Below are 19,485 nucleotides of genomic sequence, written 5' to 3'. Positions count from 1 at the left end.
ATTAAGACATATTACAACACCTACATAAGTGCACACATAAAATGTATGAAAATCATATTACATAAAACAAACCATCATGATTTAATAAATAAGAAAGGCAGACCAAAAACTCTATATTATTTTAACAGATATTAAAAACAAAACAATGAACAATTTACATAGTAAAGTTCTAAGTTGTGATATGACTTTATTTTACATGCAACACTACACAAGACAACTTGATATTAAAATCTTATTACTCTGACTGGTTAAAAAAATGTAAATAAATGAATATTTTGTATTTACTTATTTGAAGTGTTTCATGAGCATTACTTTGTTGTCAAGAGATCTAAAAAGTCAAATTATTTGCTTTTTTGTATTCTAAATTAGGAAATCCAAACAATCTAAATCTACAAGGTTTATTTACTTAATGAGATGGATTTATGTATTTTTAAGCTGGATCTAAAAAACTACGACAGTACGAGGCTTTGATAAAACTTATCTCCTTCCCCAATCTCTACCCTTGAATGCTACTCCCTTATCTTTCCCCCTTGTCTCTTCTCCTTTGTCTCCTCCATTTTCACCCTATTTGTGCAGTGGTTAATCGCAATCGAGAAAATTAGGCGCAGGGCTTCCAACTTTCAAAGATCAATTTCTAAAAACAGGAATCGTAAGCATTAACAAATTATAAAATTAAATGATTCTAATTTATTGTGTACAATTTGATAAATTTACAGCTTAATTTTATAAAAATATAATTAGTTAAAAATTTATTTTACAAATCACGTCCACTTAAAACAAACTTTAACTTTGAGTGGGTTTGTATAATAGGACGAATTATTAAATGGAATATAAACCGTAATCACGCAGAAAATTGCTCTTTCACCCTGAATGAAAATGGCTTTTGTTTAAAATTTTGAATTCTCTGCCATTAAAGAGGGTTCCATAATAAAGACAGCATAAAATTCTTTCTTAACACTTTTGTTGGGTTTACAAGTCAAAGGGCATTTCAAAATGTTTGGCTTTGCCTAATTTACAAGATTACGACATGTTCATCATTTTTAGATAAACGGACACGTTTAAAATCTTTTACCCAATTTTAAACTGTTGCAAACACAGGGGCTGATGTGCCATGAACTGCATCCAACTCAATTTAATTTTTTTCAGCGTTAAACCTCGCAAATACAAATGTTTATCACCTCACAAATCTCCCTTTTCACCATTAATACAAAACAAACATAACTTTTTTTCAATCTTACGAGCGTCATTTCTAGGGGTTTTTAAGGACTTATTGAACAATCCTTGTATTAATTAATATTCGAATGTTTTTCGTCACTTGAAGTTCGGGATAGTATTTGTGCCAAAGAATTGTGGCAAAGTTGTGAAAAGATCCACATTTCATAATACATAATAAGTTTAGATGCAGAGATATTCCATAACATACATAATAAAATCACAAACCTTGGCTTCCATGTAGGATTTCGATGTGCTTGGCTTTTACATATCTAATATTAATTTCAGTACCGCTACCATCAGCTCATTTTCAAATTATTGCGGATCTTATTTATTAAATGTATATTTGAAAGAAAAAAAACTTAATATGCCTTATAGTTTTTCATATGTCCTTATAGTTGAAGAGTCGAGAACCATTAAACATCGCATTTGTAATCATAGAAAATTTAGTTATATTTTTAACCCTTTTTATACCATACTACTTTGACCTCTACCTCATTTGGTGTTGCTAAGGTTTCTCTTCGATGAGAACTTTCCTATTGTGTGAATTCCAAGAACAACTAGGTTGTTTTACAATGAAAATTGGCTTTTGATTTTTTTATTATGGCTCCAAAGATTTCATGAAGCCTCATATTTTCTTCATGATTTTATTTAGTTTCGTTTTTTTTTTTTTTTGTTTGTTTCAATAAACTGAAATATATTAACGCATCATTTGTGACCCAGGGTTAAATTGCAACATTTATATGCGATGAAAAGCAAACACAAAGAAGCAAAGTTGTTACAGAGTTATGGCACATGAACACAGTAAAACTTGCATAAAGTTCACAGGTAATACCAACAAAGTTGTCACAGTCTAGTGAAGTTTTAATAACATTTGCATACAAATGTAATAATTACCATGGGACTGGAGCAAGACGTCAACGTGTCTCTTGGTGTAGCGTAGAACGCTGCTGTTTAGAGAGCTTAATTACGCCAATAAACAATAACGTAACAAGAACTTCGAGCGCTGTCAACAACACAATTGTATAGGGTGATAATTCTCTGTACCATGCCATTTGAGTAAATTATTGTAAAAGTTTCCTAATCGTTCTAAGTGTACATTTTAGATAAAATAATGTTAGGTAGTATTTATGCAAATATTCATATTTAGAAGGCAACCTTTTCTAATAGTATATTTAAAATTAAATTTATAAATCACTTTTAGACATGGTGATTCAAATAACGTATCATAAACGTATATTAAGAGAACGGTTAGAGCTTCAGTAAAGAAACGAAATCCAATCTTCTTAAATTACATACAGGGATTTTTTTTAATTTTAAACAATTTATGGAAAAATATGTGCTATAACTAGAGGTTCCAGAATTGAATTTCAGAATTGTAAACGGATGAAATAGAGATTGTTTAAGCTCTATCTCACATATTAAAGTGAAGTTTAAAAAATATTTGACTGTTTCAAAATGCAGGTCAAAATGTAACAAAATTGGATTTTACATAAAAAACCTTCTTTATGTACTTCTTTTACAACAAAAATATGCTTTTACCTTATTAATATTACAGGTAAATATTACAATTCTTACAGACGGAAAATCCTTACAGAAGCCAAAAGTCAATCAAAAGTTGAAATCTGTTTCATCCTGTAGGCCATACCGAAACTAATGCTTATTGTCATGAACTAGTATACAATAATAATTTTCAGATTGTGTTAAACGTACTTTGTACATAATATTCTTGTCATTTTCTTTTCAAAAGATAATAAACGTCAATTTGATATTTGTCTATTGTTTTATTTTTTTAATTAATCTTATACAATGTTTTCATAAAACACAAATAAAGAAAAAATTTCCTAGTTGATACACAAATAATGCAAAATCCGCAATTGAATGAAAATTTCAAACAATTTTAAGTTTGTAACTCGTTAATTTTGTTGTAGAAATTGAAATTCTATGTACAAGGAAATTTCAAATCAGAATCGTGTTGAAATCTTCAGTTTTAGGTCAAACATATAATGAAATAACTATGTGATGTTCAGTGAAGTTAGGATCATTACTGGCCAGTGGGATATAGTGCTTTTCCTCAATTTGGCATAATTGTATTCATTAATCGTAATTCACTCTGTCGTAATTACATGCATCAGAACAGCGCAAGGAGCAAGGAGACAGCGTGAAAATAATGCACTAATACAACGACAAACGCATATGTACTATAGTATATCTTACTGCATGCATGAGTATTTCAATAATCCCATATTCTACAGTAATTGTTTATATGCCCCTTGTTTCAGGTCTTATATACACGACCACGGACCAGATCGACAGAGAAGAATAAGAAGAGTATTTGCTCGAGGTAATATTCTTCCCAAACTCTCTCAATCATTTACGGGAAATAATCATATTTATGTATGCGTTTTTTTTTAATTTGTACCGAATGACGATAACACATGGGGGTGGTGACTTCTGAGGTCGTAGTAATAAATACTCGAATTGCAAAGTTTACTTATAAGTTCAATTTAATTAATGAAACTTACAAGCACCACTTTTAGTTGGTAAATTAAATGTATGCCTTGTCACGTTGCTGCCAATTAGAGTACAAGAACTAAAAATGTATATCTGATAGGTGGGCCTAAAATATCCAATGTTCTATGGAATTATGCCTACGATATTTTACTTTATAAAACTTTAAGATTTTACTTCCCTTCGCAATATGTAGACTCACAACCCGGGCGACAGCGTCTTGGCACGAGACATTGAGGCTGTAGTCTAAGAAGGGTTATTTCTAGTCGGTAATTACTAGAAGAGGAGTAGAAGTTATGAAAGTGGTAGCCATCTACTCAAATAATACGTGAGCTCGCCTAAAACAAATTCGCGACGGCATGACCGATTTAATGAGACAAAAAACTTATCACGACAACGTGCTCGTCAGAAGGACGACGCCACAACTTGTATCCATTTCAATCAAGCAAATAAAAGATCTTCAATGGTAATTTACTTTACTATTTAATACTTTACTTTACGTTACATTCATTTTTATATGTTTGGCATCAAAGGGCTAATTTAATAATACGAAAATATAAATTTTACTTACGGACATAGCGCGCGAGGTGAAATCGGTCACGTAGTTGGGCTGCTATGAAGGGTCACAATAAAATATTCATACGCGTGCCAATTAAGTAGTTAGTCCGTCGATAATTTAGTTCCGGAACATTGGATAAAAAATAATATTAAGTTGTACTAGCTAACTAGGTTGTGAAATGTTGCGTTATATAAAATGGAACTAACTAACGGTACAACTTACATAATTCTTATTAGTATAGAACTATCACAACTGCTTTATCAGCTGTTCTGAGCATAAACTACTTTAAATATCCTCACGATATCGTAGAACTGCACCTTAAACTTGTCTTGTGGCCGAGCGTTTGCGAGGCCTATTACTCCAGGACCTGAATAACTTTCATTTCTCTCGGTCTGTTTGTCTATTTGTCAGCACCATATCTCGAAAACAAACTGATTAAAATTTTGAATGAAGGTTCGTCATTAATATATAGGCAACACTGATTTCAATGACGGTGCACGTAATTCCATGGGATTTAACTGAGCGTTAGCGAATATCTTTAAATTAGTCTTATAGGTAACCATGATGGTAAAAAACACCATAGCAGAATAAATAAATTTGGAAACAAAATGAATAAAATCATGAGCCAATTTTATTGGTGAAGTAAAAGAAATTGAGTGGAAAGCTCATATTAAAGGTCTGTACCAAAATATGATTTTAGCGTAGGCTTGTATTTTATTAGCCTCCCTAGCTCACCGGAACTTTTATTATTTCAACATTGCTATGAAACTTAATTTGATGAGTCGAAATTTAAATGAATTATGCAACAAGATATTTCTATAAATATTTTTTGAAACTTTATTTCATATAGACATGAATGAGTTGTTGATGACGCATCTCCACCATTGAATTTGGCTGAGTCAATGAAGCCTTTCGCTCAGTAGGCTGACACATTTTTTTTTCCTGTCGGGAGATGTCAAAATATTTGTTTGTATGATTGCCTGTCTCTCTATCGCTCCTCAGGACATCTTGAGAATGAAATGAACTATAGTTTTGAAATTTTGCATGCAACTTCATGTTATACGTGTTTTGGCGTACTCTTACATTATAATATTTTAGTTGTAGATTTAAATTGTAATAAATCTTGCACTCCGAACTTACATTAATTATACACCATTGTTTAATCCTAAATGTGGACAATGCATTGAGCTCAAAAAATACGAGTATTGTTATCGGATTTTTTAATTCTAATCGTAAATATTAATATGTTCTTTATTTCTCTTGATGATTTTCTTAAATTCTCAATATAGGGAAAATGTATAAAATCTGAATCTTTCTAACGTATATATAATTTTTATACATATTGTAGCTTAATGTATCAATAATAATAATAAAAAGTAAGATATAAACACATTATCAATGTAACTTAACTGGATTTAGAAGAAACAATAAATTATACAGTATTGTTTTCAAACCTCTATTTTAATAAATTTGTTTTTTAAAGATTTATAAACGGACTTGGGAGGAAAATAAATTCCATTTTAACACCTCTGAAAGCTTTAGAGGTTGGAAAGTTTCGTAAACAACTTGCTTCTGCATACTGAATATTTAACAGATTTTAATTAACGTCCCAGACAAAATTAAGGGTTAATATAAAATTACCTGAACAAGGTTTAATGTAAAAAGCTTTCAGTTTCCAAAAGCACAATATAATGAGAAAATTGTAAAGATTCACGTTTATAAAATATACATATGAAAAATGCAAACTTTTATTTGATGTAAACTATTAGTTGATACAAAGTAGACTAAATAATGAATTTGCCTTGAGTAAGTTGTCTATGACAGCAAACAATTATAGTCATTACGATAACGTATGTATAACAATCTGTATATATAACTCTTCCTTTATGAATGAGTAGCAAGTAGAATGTTGTGGGATGCTTTTTATTTTTTAATATAGATAGCTATTCTCGTATAACAACAGATTATTACACAAATATATCTAAAAGATTTAAGTTTTGTAAAAGAAACAAAACCTCCCTGGGAATTGTTTTACGAAGTAATTTATTCTTTTTATATGATATTTTACATATTATAGTGTCAGCCGATGGGAAAGGGTGATAATTAACTGTATGAGCGTTAGTGAAGCTTATTACTTGACGGGCTGGAAAAAATACATTTCTGTAGTAAGAACGATATCTTGAAAACGAAGTGATCCATATAGCTACAATAAACCATGAGATTCATTTTTACTTATGCTACAAGAGTTCGGTAATGGTGCATTTAACCCCATGAGATTTGGCTGAGCGTTAGCGAATGTTTTACACTGTACTTATGGGCAATTATGGTGATAACCATAGGGCAGGTCAAGTGCGAACAATATTGCACCCAGAGGATGGATCTAGTTGATTTCTCTTGCCATCTCTCATGAACATTTTAGTACAGTATTAATGAATTATCTACCATAGAATACGGTTTTACTCATAAGACCTCCACTTGATTAAAGGACTGAATGAAACTACAACCCTTAACAAACCCTAGACCATGAAAAACTTCCTGTTTACTTAATTAATACGTAATTTAAGTAGATACCTGAAAGTAATATATTCTAAGTAAATTCTACTAACCAACATAATATGGTGGATGACTCAATACCCGGCGATCTTGAAGCCTTTCACCCAACCAACGCAATATATGGTTATAGACCAGAACATTAGCCGGTCTAGGTTTTGGTAGAAGATAATAATCATGGAAATTGCCTCAACTAAATACCTATAAAGCCGCTTTTAAACTTACTTATACATATAAAAAATAATTAAATTGTAAAAAGTAAGGGCTCTGTGGTATAGTGATAGCTCACTCAACCGGTAAGTGAGAGGTCCGGGTTCGAGTCACGAAAATAGATGTATGAATAGAAAGTTTAAGTTTAACACACTCTTAGAAGTACTAGAGACTTGAAATTTTGCATGATTGCTGTACAGGCCGTTTAACAAGAAAATCTCAATAAATTATTTAAAAAATTTACTTTTACATCCTCAATAAAATGAAATACTTAAAATTAAGTAAATTTTTCAACGTAAACTGGTTTTGTTTCTAGCTCAAAAGAGCCAAACCGTTTAGTCGTAGCTCAAAAATAATTTTTGACAAGATTTAAAAGATTAAATTATTTAAAAAAGGTGTCTACGAATCAACACGAGAAACGATAGAAAAGTACAACTTTTAGTCAAATTTGGCTAAGACTTCCATACAGGCTTTTATTCAAAGCTCTGTTTCTTTAGTGCGAAATGGAGTGGTCCACAAAAAACTGTAATAACCTTTTACATTATCTAGCTCAGTTAAGCCACAAAACGATCAACAAACAAAAACTTTTTGCAGGTCTGATAAAAGTGGTTACGTACAAGTCCTCTATTTAAAGTTCGGTAACCGAATTTTAAGTTCTACCCAATGGTAATAAATACGCTAAGACAAGAATGAGTTAAGGTTTAGTCAGTTTAAAGATCTAGTGACCTTTTACCCAGTCTTGAGAGGTTAAGCCAGCAAACTCTTGCTTAATAAAACAAATTTTAATGCAAACTTTAAAGCAGAAATTTAAACTAAACCTGTTTTAAAAAATAGAGGTGTATTAAAAAATCACTTTTTATCCTTACTTTAGCTTTTAACTCTATTATGGAAACTTGTTTTAAATTACGTCAATTTTAATTATTTTTTAGCTTTCTGTCGCATCACTGAATTATAAATGAGTAATGATATTTATTCTTATTACATACTCAATAAAATACCATATATTAGAATAATAAATAATAATCAATTTAGCTTCTACATTCAAAAATAAAATCCATCATTGCTAAAAATGGAATCATGGAAAATAGAGATTTAATTAATTATAAATTTACTTACTATAAATATTAACTTGCTGTACATAAATCTTCTATATTACTTTTTTGGCACAATGAAGACAAACATTTCTATTGGAATCTAATCACCCGGGCTAATAACCTTCAGAAGTATTGATGAGTAGTATACCAGAATTCAGAACTTACGTCTCCCATCTAATATCGACAGAGCCGTCTCGCTTATATGAGATCTGCCAGTGATATCAGACCTTACGTCCCCCGATGAGAACCATTGTTAAGTTTTAAACCATATTCGTATCTTTTAATGTTCTTTCTATTATTAAATAATATTCAGACAAAAAAATAGTCAATACTCCGTTAGTGAACTGTGTCAGTGTTTTCTGTGGTCTAATGTCGACAGAGCCGTCTCGCTTATATGAGATCTGCCAGTGATATCAGACCTTACGTCCCCCGATGAGAACCATTGTTAAGTTTTAAACCATATTCGTATCTTTTAATGTTCTTTCTATTATTAAATAATATTCAGACAAAAAAAATAGTCAATACTCCGTTAGTGAACTGTGTCAGTGTTTTCTGTGGTCTAATGTCGACAGAGCCGTCTCGCTTATATGAGATCTGACAGTGATATCAGACCTTACGTCCCCCGATGAGAACCATTGTTAAGTTTTAAACCATATTCGTATCTTTTAATGTTCTTTCTATTATTAAATAATATTCAGACCAAAAAATAGTCAATACTCCGTTAGTGAACTGTGTCAGTGTTTTCTGTGGTCTAATGTCGACAGAGCCGTCTCGCTTATATGAGATCTGCCAGTGATATCAGACCTTACGTCCCCCGATGAGAACCTTGTTGTGTCTTAAACCGTATTCGTATCTTTTAAGGTTCTTTCTATTATTACATAATACTCACACACAAAAGAAAATCGTCAATACTCCGGCAGTGGCCTGTCACCGTGTTGTCTGTGGTGTAATATCGAGAGAGCCGCCCTGGCTTATGTGAGCTCTGCCATTTATTTCAGCATTTAGTTTTGCTTTAGAGAGCCGTATGAATTATAAAAAGAATTTGGTTTAAATTTGAAAATGTTTTATAATACGAGTATTTCCTTCTCGACAGAAAGGCTAAAGATGGTTTTAATTAAAATGCACAAACAATATTTAAATAAACAAAGACATTATAACAACTTAAAATTATCCTTTTAGACGTATTTCATAAGCTTTTGTCACTTATGTCAATAGTAGACCGGACTGCATTACTGGTACAGACCTCACCCACAGTACTGATTAGTTAGAATATTATTCGTTAATGCACTTAATTAAAGAAATATACTTGTAAAGTATCTTAAAATCCACCTTTTTTGAAGAAATTATTGACATAATTGGTGACTGAGGCAATAATGAACATTATACCGCAGTCAATATGAAACAATCCCATCGGCGTTATTAATAGTTTTGAGTTTTCTGTTAGAATATAACATAACAATACACTTACAAAAATATACCGGTGACAAAAACTCAACGATGGCTGGCTCTCAGCTGGGGACAAAAGTTCATGTCGGCTGGTTCATTGTCAATATTATACCGCAGTAAATACACTCACACAGACAGTGCCGCAGTGTTGCTGATTTAAGTGTATGTCGGTATGTTATTCCAGAACACACGTTAACTCTGGAGCTATGTTATACTTTTGAAATCGGCTCTATGTTTGAGGTGAAAAGGCTGACAAAACTGAATAACATCGGTGCAGGCAGGTAAATCAATATTAGATCGTGAACTGAAAACATTTATTTGTTTAAGATTTGCTACGTTGAATTTTTCTCAGGACTGTATTAAAAATTCAGCAATTGTAGACTTTCAACAGAGTAACTTGACACTAACTTTTACCTGGATATAAAATTGAACAATTGTCAGTAATCATCACTTATATATATATATATATATATATATATATATATATATATATACTGAAATACACTTTGCTTGATACCAATAAGTGTATATCCACTCTAAGTACTGGTGAATTTTCTCATGACATTTTCAATTTACATGATGAAGTTATGCCGCTCTAGTCTACTAATTTTTACTACCTTGATACCACATAACTTTTATATTCCAGAAGTTGTTAGTGTTTACGGAAATATTACTGCCAGTAACTGCTGCCTAATATAGTCAGTTCTTTCATAGAGGTTATATTTAACCCCATGTGTATTTTCATCTTTAACAGGAAGCAATTGCATTATTAACTTGGCCTAGTTGAAACTAGCAAATTATTGTGGAATATTATTACAACTCACCTGTACTTCAGAAGTAACCAGCAGTTGAGGTGAAGGAGGCATTACAGATCGCGGACTAATACTGAAAATCCCTTTAGCTTATAACCTCTGCTAATGATTCCATCGTTTTCAACCCGGAAACAGTGAGTTTTATTTAACTACTGCAGCTCTTCTTTTGAAGTGTATTGATTGGTGCCGGAAATTCAAATCATTAATACTCCGGCAGCGGTTTCTGTTTGTGGGCCAGTGTCAGTATTGATCGTGGTGTAATATTGAGAGACGTTTTAGTTAATATTACCTCTGCTACTGACTTCAGCTCTCTCGCTTTCATCCGAGAAACAATGGCAAGACTGCCAAATCAACCCTTAGGCAGAACAAATTAACACAGCCCACCACCATGAAAGGTGCAAGGTATCACCCCAGACATTGGGTACTCCTATGGCCAGCCTCTACGGTGCTGATTAAACTTCAGACCTCTCCTAGGAAAAAAGAATGGAGTAAAAGTGTTATGAGGGGAAATTTAAGAGTTGCTGATAGAATAAAGAGAAATGTTGAAGAAGGAAGTGAAAAACTACTGGAAATTCCAGTGTCGGAAATACAAGAGAGTAGCCAAGGGTAGTTAGTAAAGCACACAGGTATAGGGTTAAAATAGGCTGGCAAGAGCATGCAACAAGTAAGTAGAAATAATAATTGTTACCCAGTTTTTGGAGTGAATTGAAGACTATTATACGACACCTCAACTCAACTCATCAATACTCCGGCAGCAGCCACTGTGTTTGCAGTGTCAGTGCCAATATTGACCTCAGTCTAATATTGAGACTCGCTATATAAGTCAGCATTCCTTCTGGTACAGATGTTAGCCCTCTAACTTTCATCGAGACACAATCAAGCTTTAACTGCCTGCCCATTATCGTACTGCTGTTGGAGTACATTGATGAGTAATGTCCCAACACAAACTCATCAATACTCCGGCAGCGACCACCGTTTCCGGTGTCAGTGTCAGTATTTATCAAAGTCTAATATTGAGACTCGTTTTTAAGTTATTATTATTTCTTCTAATGATGTCACCACTCAACCAAGAGGCAGTGGAAAGCTTTAATTGGCGTATTAAATGCTGAATTTAGGAGATATATTTGGCTCTGACCCTATTTTTTTATTACAGCTGAACAGTCATATGGTAACTCCTCAGTAGCCAAGTTGGCTCGAACTAACCAAGAATTTCTTAAATATTGAGTCTTAAAAACCTATACCCAATCAGCAAATTCTGTATGTTTACTAACATGTAAAAGATCTTAATACTACAAAACTTGTGTCAATAACTTTCTACTGTATAATATTTATCCTTTATTTTTAAACAACATTTCTGTTTAAAACGTGATTATTTGTATACAAGTTTTAGCATGAATTCCTCCCAAATTGTAAAACTGTACAACTGTTGTCATTTAAAAGTGAAAGAGGAGTCGGGTTTATACTGTTAAATGAAAGTAAAAACATATTCAACGAATTCTGTTGATTCTACGTAAAGAAGAATAATTTCGAACGAAAGTTTGAAATAGTGTAATTTGTAAGATAAAGAAACAGATTTGTTGTTTACCAGCAAAGGGAAAAAGGCTGAGCCTGGTGGAACTCTAGCCTGATTTTGCATAGGTTTGTGACACTACACCGATGATTTGTAGGACACTTCTTGTGATATGTGACGTCACAGGCCAGGCGTCACACTGAAAAATTTGTCACACAGAAGTTACCGTTAATTGTTTGAGTATTTGGCTCAAGCCTAGTGCCCATATTATTGCATGAAGCTGGCACATTTTAATTAATACTGTTCGTTGCATAATGAGTTATTTTTTAGGAAACAGGAAGTAATTGATTTGTCAGAGGTGCCTCAAATGTTTTCGTAATATGGTGAGTTTTGTCTGAATAAAAGTGTTTTATTTATTTGTTTAGTATTACGTAATTAAGTATTTTTTACCTAACACAATGTTTTACTTCCTGAATATCGGGGTCTCCACAGAAAGTCTGAATAATTCATTTCTCTTAACATTGATTTGATATAGTGAGAACGTGAATATTTAATTTCAGATTAATGGAATAAAGATTAAAAAGCTAGTGTTAAGATTGTTAAAATTATTATCTCAGTAATTTGTTCTATTATAACATTAAACATTGTGATGTAATACAACCATTCCTTGCATTTCACTTTTTATTAATGTATTAAACGTGAAATACCTTTAATATGATGTTAAAGACAACGTTTAAAGCGTGTTTTCTGTTTCCAATGTTAATGAATATTATGATGAGTAAGATTTTCGGATCCGACATCCTTCGGCCTGAATCGTCGGTAATTATTCTAGTGATTCGAATCAATATTTACGATGAGTAATTCACAGAAGCTTAGCAGAACATATTCCGTTCGCATGGGTAACATTGTCCTGTTACCACTTCATCCCAACTCAATCCTAACTAATTGTAACTTACTTCTATCGCTTGAATAGTCCCAATTTTGGTGCTATCACAAAAGTAAGCTCAAAAGTTAATATTTGATATAGTAAATTACTAATACTATAGAAGTCAATTTTTGTGTTTAAAATTATGAGATTTAACATTATTTAAATAAGTGTTAAAACTATAAATGATTAAACGCTAGAATTTATAATTAATTACTGACGATTACTACCATTAATTAAATTGAACATTTTCATCCTTAAATTGAACATGTTGGAAATGTATGGAAACGACTCCCACGATTAACCATTCACGCTGCATTCACAAAATGTAGCGCTAAGTCAAAAGGCTGGCGGTATTCAGATCCATCGGCGCCGTATTCCTGCCTTTCCACTCTCAATGACGTGAATCTCTGCACCCCCTCAATACCAGGTGTTCATCTCCGAGTGATTGATTCTTTATAGAACTTCTCTTTCACAGAGTTGTTAAGAGAACGAACGAGTTTCACGTTCCTTTTATCATTCAAGGTTTTTTGTCCGTACTTAACCAACTCCTTACTTTTAGGGGGAAACACTCTTGGAATAGCAAAGTACTTTTCCTGTATTAGAACTTAGTTTTAAGAAATGCCAAAACATTAATCTTGGTAAATTATTTATAGTCGTATTTAGAATGCAAACTGTAATTAATTACCCACTGTATATTTAGATACTTCGAACACCCTTTATTTCGATTCCGTAATTATTATTTTTGTCTTATAATAATAACAAGAATAGATACCTGTGTATATATATATATATAGGTATCCTTTCTAATATATAATTTTAATTTATTATATATATATTTTTTTTATATCAAATTGTTATCTTTTTGTATATTGCAGTCAGTAACTTATTTAAAAATAAATCTGTTCGGATTTTGATTTAATTTATTTTTCAAAGTGGTCTCAAAACGCAAGTAGTACAAGTAGGAGAGACGAGTATAAAGAGCGATGCTACTGAGTTCCAGGCCTCATAAAGGCTTGAAAAGTAGTGCGTAATGACCAGTTTAATTTGGTAATATAAGAGATTTCCTGGAAATTTCAAACTCAAATTACTATCTGTAAAACGATATCCTGCAAAATTACATAAAACCAGATGTGCTTTGCCTTCCTCGTAATTACGCGAGCATTTTGGCACTTTGAGAACTCAAATTGCCGAAATGCCAGAGTCAGAAAACATTACTTTTTAAATAAAGCTTTACATTTGCATTGCAATATCATAGTTTCGTAAAGAATAACCTTTACCTTCTACTGATGTACTAGAATGTGTGTAGAATTGACATGGATGGTTTGCGTTTTTGCTTTGTGCTTTCTTTTCTTAAAGAAATTAAAATAAAAAGGAGCTGTAAACTAAGTAATTTTCAAATTCAGTTTTATTACAGACAATACAAGGGTATTAAAATTAATTGAAATACATCAGTATTTTATGTTTTCACACAGAGAAGTGGTTTTGTAAAGACTCTTAACATTTTTAGACATTTTTGAAGCAATGACAATTTTTATAAGAAGTAAGTGCTAATAATTTTTTTTCTTAGGTTACAGTATAATCAACATTCAAAAGTCAGTGCACACAACTCTATTTATGAGTGGAGATAATATTCGATTATAGAGTTCAAATCTGAGATATGATGTACAGTTTGTCAAATGTTTGTATTTTTGTATGTATGTTGTGATATAACAGTTGTTAATACGTTAAAATACATGTGGAAGGAACTAAGCGGTCCACAGTTTTGTATTCTTGGCGATTTTTGAGGAAAAAAGTAAAAAATGTGTAATAAAGATTTTTAGGATTAGTCACTAACGCATTACGTAGCGGTAGTAAGCAAGTATCTTTGAAATTTCAGTTTCCTTAGAATTTTAAATACTAAACTCTTTTTATAAATTTATTTTGTCTATAAGTATAGTAATGAAGATGGTTAATATAAGTCGTGTTTTGAAATTAACAGATGAGTTTTTCATGGGCTAACATTTATAGTAGCAGGGGTAGACATTATGAGTAGTATTTTTACCTTCATTTTCAATAAAAGGTAGTAAAACTTATTGGATTTGGGAGTTCTGAGAACATAAAACAAAACATACATAAGCTCTTTATCATTTTTCAAATAAATTTACTCAAAAATATTTTATATATTTAAAATAGTAGTAATTATAAATATTTTGTGCTATCACATATTATAGGAATTTAATTTTTATGTATAAAACAGGGTCACAATATTTTTTTGCTGTATTGACATACACCAGTATGATTGTATGTAATAAGTTCACATAACTCGAAGGAATATTTAGGCTATAAATTAGTCAGGTACTATCAATTGAAGCTATCAAGGGCTGCAAGATGGATACAAAGGCGGTTGCATCAATACACCGCGCCCGCCACACAGATGTTGGCCGCCTTTATCTAGCCACATATTGGCCCTGCGCTGCATTGCTATCCCATCTGTGTGCGCGGAATTTATCGACGAACGGAATGTTCTCTCTGGTTTAAGCTGTAGTATAGGGTTTCTTTGTAGGAAGCATTTCTAATAATTGGAATTCTCTTGGTTGTAAGAGCTTGCAAGATTGGTTTTATCTGCGTTTCCTTTTCCATAAATATGATTTCTCAAGACTTTATACTTTTTCGCATTAGAATTAAATATGTCGATCCTCTTCTAACACTCCCCGCTCAACGGTAAAATGTATCGTAAGGATATAATTATACAAGCCTGTGGTTTTTTAAACGCCTTAATAAGATGTCCTTACAACATTATAAGAACATTAGATTTCACCCGTGAACTATAGTCAAGTTATGGCCCTGGATATTCTCCTTAATGTAAGATAAAATAGTAACTTCAACGTCAATACTAGAAATGATGTTATTTATTACCAATTAAAAATCAGTCTTCAGGCCTGTTCCCAGGGGAGTAACTTCTGTTTCTGTGATTACTCCAGGAGTTTTGAAATATTTATCATCTTCCTCTTTGTAAACCTGTGTCATACGTTTTAACATACGATACTCTAATAAAAAACCCCCGTGGGGATTGCTTTATTTTCAAAACATCACGAAAAATGGAAGACTCTAACATAACCTAGAGACAGATAGTCGTATCGTACCAGTGGTATGTTTATCATACGTTACAGAATATTGTAGAAACGACTGTTACGAGAAATTGACCGGCGCTTAAAGGAGATCCTTTAATTTAATCAGTGTAAATGTTGTTAAATAGGTTTTTCCTATGTCCAAATAATTTTTTGTAATTCTGTTATGTAAGCGTTAATTGCACGAGTACTGTCTTCCTCAATAAAGAAGTATTATTTGTTCTGTTCTGATAAATGGTTGGTAGCCTTTGTCAATACAATATGCAGTTTTAGAAAGGTTAAGAATACGTTAAGTAGGTTTTGACTCGTAAATCAATTATATTGCTTTTATTACATTTTTTGTAATCTGATAGTAAGATAACTATAAAAGGCTATCAGTATTTTCAGAAGAAGCTATCTTCAAAAGCTACGTTTATCAGCTATATCAATATCGTTGACGTTTGAACGTACAAAGGACAATGGCGGTGGTCTACCACAAACTGCCCGCAGGATTGAACATACAGAATGTGCATGAAACTGCGTTTATGTGCACTTTCATTGAGGCTGATATGAAACCGTAAAGATCTGAAAAACAACTCTTGTGAATGTTGTCTAAGGTAGTTAGTTATTATGTTAAAAGAAACCATTTTCGGTCTCACAGAATCATTCAACAAGGTATGTTACGCCTTCTTCGTTTTGTCTGATATTTTTCTACAATATTCCTTTACGCTATTGCTAATTTATAGTCCGCTATATCAGATAATTTAAGAGAGGAATATATTTGAACGTTTGGTACATGGTTATTGTGTGTAGTAGAGAAATTAAGGTTATGTTGTTAACGAAATTGTGACCATTTTAGTCACGACAGAAGAATAGCGTCTTGGTTATGAGTGTGACATTTTCATTTTAAAAAGTTAACAAGCTACAATACAGCAGATTTTTAGAAGGCCCTTCAATACTTATAGGGATAAAACTGTTCGACACCGAAACATGTTGATTTGATAGTTAAGGGTTTCAGTGCAACAGGAAAAGTAACCAAGAACAGAGCCATCACACCCAGCAAGAAACGTAAGGACTCCAATTGACACAAATTTATAGTGCCAACTGTGATCTGCGAGAAATAGCCACTCAAATTTTAGGCGGTACAGCAACTGAAATTGACTATTTGAAAACATTGCAGACTTTGCAAAGCCGTTTGCGCAGGTCGTTTAGTGATAACTCAACTATTTTAATAAACGATGAAGCTCGTATTTATCTAAAATGCTCATTAAGTAAAATAAACCCTACAATATAGGTCCCATAAAAATCACTACAAATTGTTTTAAACCGCTTTCTAATCTCAGAATGTTATAATTTTATGTGCGGTTGGCCGTTGCAATGTAATCGTGCTGTTTTTCTAAAGACTAACGTGACAGTGATAGTTAATTCCAAAAACTACGATTCCTTTCAATAAAGTTCTATGATCAGAACTTTAAACACAAAGTAAACCCAGGGAATTGTATATTTTAAACAGGATAAACTTGTCACAACGCAAACTGCCAACCCATCAATAGCAGGTGTAAGAAGCACATTTCCTGGACTCTAATTTGGATGACGTGGAATGCCCCCAAAGTCATTAAGTTTCTTTCTCTATGACCAATTCCAGTAAGGACATTTTGAAAGGACGAACACCCTATGAAAGGTCATATATTGTAACTTTATTATAGTATACAATAGAACTAAGAGCTTTTGGAATAGAATAGAACCTTGGATAGTTAGAATATTTTTCGGTCCACTGACATTCCTTTACTATAATATAAAGTCTGTATAATTTAAAATCTGGGACAGTTAAAATTGTGTTCTTCCTCTGTAGAGCCTCGAATTTTCACTTTTACTGCCACTTTATTATATATTAAGAGAATTACGTAGACTTTTGTCAGAATGTTGAGTCTCGGGAAGAGAAAAGCGAGAAACGGGCAGAATTTGTCGTGTGGTGAGCATCAAGGCTTGGCAGATCAAAGAGCAGCATGTGAATGTGAGAAAGTCTCGTCTGTCAGTCAAATATATCTTTCTCTTTGCCGTGTAAAGTATGCGTCTTAGATGTGGCTTTTCTTGAATTCAGATACAGTAACTGAGCAAGAGGGTTCAACAATAAAGGCACAATTTTGTAATTCGCTGTGTTTAATTGTTAATTTTGAAATAGCTATGCAAAACATTTAACAAGTTAAAATTTAGAGTTTTGATTTGACAAACAATTAATCCAAACTAACAATTTCTATACATAGGAGAATGTGCATCGGAATTTAATTTGTAACTAATTTTAAAAACGGGCGTTTTTTTAATAAATTGTGACGCCTGTTTTACTATTAGGTCTCTCAGAAAAACTGAGATTCTTGTCAAAGATAAACTGTTCGATCACACTTTAGAGAGCAATATATAACACGGAGTAACTAAATAAAACAAATGTTTACAATTTTATCATTTGTTTTGTACTATGTAGATTTCAGATGGCATGTATCCATGAATACTTTAAACTGTTACTTTATATGCTAGTTTTATAGAATCCAAAATTACTATACTAGGCATATATACTAAAAAAGTATTGAATATGTTTTACTTTTTTAGTAACGAATATAGTATTTTAAAACGTTTAATAACGGTATGTACTTGGCTTATGGATGTCAGATATTAAGGTAACGCTTTTAAGAAAGTGTAAATAATTGAAGCTAATAAAAATGTAACCTGAAATTAAATTATTTTGGGTGGCACCTAAAATTGATGTGAAAATGTGCTATGTGATGGTCTATATTGTACATCAATGAAATGATGTGGTCTGGAAAATAAAACTATAAACATCAAGGCTATTGAGAAAAATAGTGTTCATGCTATTGGAGTAGATTTCTAAAGTTATATTTTTATCACTTTATGAAGAAAAACTGTTAGACTACTTGCTTATATTCGAAAGTGATAATCCTTATTCGTGTGGCTTTTGATGAAGAATTGTATGAATTTCTTCTTAGTGTAATTTTTGGCTTAGTTGATATATATCATCCAATATTAACTGTACTGTATGACGGTGTTTTATAGTTAAAGGTGCTATTTGTTCAACTCTTAGACCACACACACACACACACACCCACACACCTGCACAAGGCTTGTTTACAAGACAGGATGTAAGGGGTGTAAGCCGGAACGTGCCTGTGCCAGCATGTAACGGTTTGTTTACAAGATTCCGCCATGTTCCACTCTGAGCCACCGTATGTCTGCGGGAGGAATACACACATAGGGGAGTTGATACAGTACGTAATCCTGGATCTTTGAGCCAGTTTGAAGTGAGTAAGCGTAAAGCATAGTGTTTTGCTTTGAGTAAGAAATTGACAGCCATCCGCGTTAGTTATTGAGAAGGTCTAATAAACGTTAGGATCGTACAAAACGGGTTAAAATACTAAATGATAAATATTTGTATAGGCCTCATTAGCTTTTCAAACTTGCAACCAACCGTCAACATTGGTAATCGTTAAATCGCGTCTAAAAACGAAAAAATCATGGTTTTCAGCCAAACAACGGTTATTTATCATGTTGCTGATT

This window comes from Homalodisca vitripennis, chromosome 3 (assembly GCF_021130785.1).
Source record: "Homalodisca vitripennis isolate AUS2020 chromosome 3, UT_GWSS_2.1, whole genome shotgun sequence".
In the NCBI taxonomy this organism is placed as follows: Eukaryota; Metazoa; Arthropoda; class Insecta; order Hemiptera; family Cicadellidae; genus Homalodisca; species Homalodisca vitripennis.
The sequence above is the reverse complement of the archived record's forward strand: the minus strand, read 5'-3'. Positions refer to the sequence as shown.